This window comes from Lissotriton helveticus, chromosome 5_1, assembly GCF_964261635.1.
Source record: "Lissotriton helveticus chromosome 5_1, aLisHel1.1, whole genome shotgun sequence".
In the NCBI taxonomy this organism is placed as follows: Eukaryota; Metazoa; Chordata; class Amphibia; order Caudata; family Salamandridae; genus Lissotriton; species Lissotriton helveticus.
In genome coordinates, this window is record NC_136065.1 from 1,627,908,532 (window position 1) to 1,627,913,443 (window position 4,912).

General features: G+C 47.7%; 1 pseudogene across 1 annotated transcript; it reads left to right on the forward strand.

The window, feature by feature from the left end:
* The first annotated feature begins 1,046 nt into the window (after positions 1 to 1,046).
* On the forward strand, positions 1,047 to 2,899 carry LOC144752740 (procathepsin L pseudogene; annotated as a pseudogene). Its single transcript, XR_013594126.1, has 3 exons — positions 1,047 to 1,184; positions 2,408 to 2,530; positions 2,681 to 2,899. The product of XR_013594126.1 is annotated as a procathepsin L pseudogene (transcript).
* Positions 2,900 to 4,912: the final 2,013 nt, after the last annotated feature.

The window sequence follows — 4,912 nt, forward strand, 5'->3', positions numbered from 1 at the left end:
TCCTGCCGCTCTAACCATATTTTTATGAGCTTTTTGACAACCTGAATTTACATGCCAATCCGAATAAAAAGACTGACAAATAAAAAATAATAATATAGATATACATGTACACATACAGACACATATATATATTTATATATGTGTGTATGCGTGTGGGTATATTCTTTATTGAGGTTTTCTGATTGCAGTAACAAGAGTGGTACAATAAAGATACACAAACTAATCGCTACGTAGAGTGGAAATACATCCAAGTAAAAAAAAAACAATCCAACAGCATATATACATATATAAATATATCCACAAAGAGTTTGCCCACTCGGAAAGAGCAAACACAGGCAGTTCACTTCTCCTTTTTAGGTTTCGCCTGGCGTCCGCTGCGCAGCAGTGTTCGCGCAGGCGAAATCTTTTGAGAAGCAGTATGTGTCTTTGTCCCGCCTCTCTCTTCCATTGGCTAGCTCCATAAATGGAGGCTAGCCATTGGAAGAGAGATATGTCCGTCATTGTCCGAGGCGATTCGTGGGCGTTCCGTACATTTTTTCCCTCTCCACCCCTTTTAGAACGTCATTGCGGCGGTGGGCTGTTGTTTTTTTTTTTTGTCTCGGCATGCTTGTTTCATTTCCAACGTGTGCTTTGCAGGGGTGGGCTGCGCGATTTAACTTTCCTTGAGTTGCTAGCAGGTAAGCGGCATATTTTACTACTTTTTTTATCCCGTCCCCGCCCCCCTCTCTCTGTCCGTGAGCCCGTTCCCACCCCCCCTCCCGCTGTCCATGTGCCCGTCCCCCCTCCCGCTGTCCGTGTTCCCGTGCTTCTTGTTCTTCTCGTGCCTTGTTCGAGTTTTCACTTTTCAGTTCACCCCATAGCTCGTGTTCTGGCATTATTGGATTTTGTGAACGTTGGCGCTTTTGTGGTTATCCCGTTCCCGCCCCCCCTCCCGCTGTCCGTGTGCCCGTCCCCGCCCCCCTCCCGCTGTGCAGCTGCCCCTCGTTTAGTTTCCTGTTCGTTTCCTCTGGCCTCCATTGTTCATCTGCTTTCGTGTCTTCACTTCCAGGTGTTGCATAACCATGAAGCTGTACGTCTGTGTCTGCCTGTGCCTCTCCGCCACCTATGCAGCTCCAGGAACGGACCCTGCACTGGACTCTCCCTGGAAACTGTGGAAGACATGGCACGGCAAATCCTACCACCCGGTGAGTCCGCCTCGAAGAGGCCAGCACAAAGCTTTCACTTTGGTGCACTATCTGACGAGGTGGGTCCTCAAAATTGTAGTACTGGAATAAACACAATGTTGCGGGTGCACTGCAAATCGAATTTATATAACCTCTCCGTACTAAGTACCCCCAGATTGTTCTCGCTTCCCTCCCCCCACCCATTGGTTTGTAGTCGGTATCTTTGTTTCAACTTTGTCCATTGACCAGACGCCTGTGAACATAGATGGTTCTACGTAGCTGTTTTAACAAGTTAAACCACATGGATGTAAACGGGCGGGCCGAGAATTAGACACGGTTGCCAGAGTCACTTAACTCTGGCTAGTCCCTGCCGGGATGCGGCAGACCAAGGGTTAATATTTCAGTGAAGTAGCATCTTCAGTCACGAGTCTCAGCAATGTTGGGTTAAAAGTTGCAGGTGTCTTATTACAACTTCCCCGCACTGTCTCTAGGTGTTTGTGTCGCTTCCTTTGGAGCAGGTGTGCGTGATAGTTCATTAGTGAGCTTAAGGTACTGCGGTGTGACGGGTTAAGGAGGTGGGTGAATAGCCTTGGCTGGGCATGCTCGGGGACGTCTGGACAATGGCGGTGGGTGAGGTGGCCGCACGTCCTGTGGGAATGTGGAGCTCCCGGGGGGAACCCTGCCTGCAATGTTTGACCTGATGGAAGTTGGTAAAGCGAACATGCTATCGCTTCTGCTTAGGCTATTTTTTTCATCTATATAAATGAAGATGTGTTGCGTTCATTTTCCAGTGTGACTTAATAAATATCTCTAAAAGTGTCGGGACAGGCCAAGGTGACAGTATATTTTATTAAATCACAAAAGCAGCCAGCAACAATGTCTCAATCCTGGTTTCTAGTGTGGTAACTTTTCCAAAAAACATGTTTTTCCTTCTAATTCTTGGTACCCCCCCGTAACCTGAGACTACGTGTGCTGGGGAGGGAGGGGGGTGGACCCCAGGTAAATTGTTTAATCTGAGTTCATGGGCGGTGCTTAGTAGCTGGTAACCGGAAGAATTTTTTTTTTTTTTTGTAAAATTTTTAGGAAGAATTTTTTTAACATTTTTTTTACACTCTCTCCCAGTGTTAGTGAGGCAGCTGTAGATTTGGTTTCATCTAAAAGGTTTTGAGATAGCAGTAGTCGGAGCGCTAATTTCGTAGAAAGACCTGTAAATGTGAATTACTAATTTAGACTTTCTGCTTCAGAGTACAGAAGGCTGGCGCAGGATGGTTTGGGAGAAAAACCTGAAAGTTATTGAAATGCACAACCTGGACTACACTCTTGGGAAGCACACGTTCCGCCTGGGGATAAACCAGTTTGGTGACATGGTAAGTTCACGAGTGCTTTTGGCAGAGGGAACCTCATGCCACTCCCTGCCATGGGAGCTGCTGGGCATGACTTGTTGCCTAGACATCCGACCACATTACACAGCCTGGCAACCTGTTATCAATGAACCAATGTACAGTTTTCTTTTCCAGCCAACAGAGGAATTCCGGCAACTCATGAATGGCTACAAACACAAGCCTGAAAGGAAGTTCAGGGGATCCACGTTTCTGGCGCCAAACTTCTTCAACGCTCCCAAATCTGTAGACTGGAGGGAGCATGGTTACGTGACACCTGTCAAAGACCAGGTAATGCACAAATATGCGGTGACTCAAACAGTCGTGCATGCAGTATCACACACCATGTCAGTGTGACACTAGTCCTGGACCGTCTTGAGTTTGTCTGCCTGAGCTTTGTCGTTTAGGCTGCACATCTCTAGCAAAGGTTCATTTTCCACAAGGACATTTAATGTTTGGTTAACCTTAACTCCTGTAAGATGCCTTGTTACATATTTTTTGCAAGTGTGCTCTGCAGAATAGTTTAAAGATTATTCTATTTTTTTTATATATATATATATATATATATTTTTTTTTTAATTCCATTTTTATTCCCTTGTATTACGCCCCATTACGTGTTTCTAAATGGTAATTGTTTTATAAGACCAAGTCAGTTAGATAACACGATGGCCCCACCCCCACGGACACACGCTGGCCGGAGACAAAAGGCAGCTGGAGTGTGTGTGACCCTCGACACGTCCGAGTCCTCGGGTGTGTGTGGCTGGCTGTGTGTGTGTGTGGCTCTGGGTGTCTGTGGCTCTGGGTGTGTGTGTGTGATAGTAATTGCTGTCTGCTGAGCTCGTCCAGTAGGGTAAAATAAGTCTCACATTTGCGAGAGATTGAGCTATTGGCAATGTAAATGAAATGCCATTTATTTATCTGTTTTCAAAACCAACACATAAATAAAAATGTTGTCATTTACAATGCCAATAGCTCTAACTTTTGAAAAGGCGAAACCGTTGCATTGTAAATGCTTGTTAATGTAGGTGCAACTGGTAAAACATGACATCAGGAGACCCTCCAGTAAAGCCTATCGCGTTTCGGGCGCACTCGCCATTGGTCACAGTCTACCTCAGGTAATACAAACAGTCAGTGTTAGCGCAGTCACTAGTTTTAATCATGCTGATGCCCCGCCCTCTCAAAGGGTTCCTAGGCATCATGGTATTTGTAGTGCTGCGTAAGTCTTACCCTAGTTGGTCTTTCTGGTTGATTGCAATATCAGCTTCAAATAGTTCCCAAGTGGGTTGGTGTTCTTGTGCCAGCTTAACCGTCGCCTTTCATTCTCCTACAACAGGAAATTACTGCCACTCCCATTTTTTTTTTTTGTAAATATTTTTTATTGCAGCAATATCAGAAAATCATATAGCATGTTCAAACATCTCTCCTTGGTTCTCAGTTGGTGTGTCACCCCTCACCCCAGTATTACACAGCCATTCAGCTCATAACCCGGAGGTTGAGCGGCAATACCACGGTGGGAAAAAAAATATTTCACTGGAGCGTTTTGTTCATGCCCATAGTCACCAAGCGGATGAGGAATGACATGGCTGCTTTTGGTCCTAACATTCCCTTCTCCCTGTCCCAAGTCCAGGTAAACCAGGAATCTCTTTTCACCCAACTTGAACAAACCCCCCCCCTTCCCCCGCAACACCCTCAACCCCAACTACCCCTCCACCCTCGTCCAGGCCCACCCCTGAATGCCCTCCCACCCCCGCCCAGACCCCCCTCCCCCCCAGGCGTGCCAGAGTATTGCCTAATCATATTCTCAATCCCAACCACAAGACCAGATCCGGAACTTAGCACCAGGATTTATCAGCGACCATTCGTAAGTCTTCACAATGGAACTCAAGGGTAGGGAAGCAGCAAATCAGGTCTAGACCGTCCCCCCGTCTGGTGGGCGCTCCGCCGGAGCCGGACTATGTTCCGGGGAGTCCTCCTCCTCCATGTCCATGAGTGTGAGTCCTAGGACCATCCCCTCCCACGCCCTGGCTCTCTCCAGTGCTGTGTCGTTGCCTGCCCTGAGCGCGGCCCGCAGGCGAACCTCACCCTCACATCTAGCCCATTTATGCAGCTCAGTCCTCCAGCGCCATATCACGGGGCTCCGGGACGCCTTCCATTGGGACGTGATGGCTCGCTTCGCCAGGATGAGCCCCAAGTCCAGAAACTTGCTAGTGACTTTGTTTTTTGATGTGTGTGGGAACCAGTGTAGTATGCAATGCGCCATGGTGAGTTGCAGGTCCCTTTCCGTCACCTCCCTTAGAACCTCCACTACTTCCTCCCAAAAGGGCCCCAGCTCGGGATAGGACCAGAACATGTGTTGGAAGTCGGCGGGAT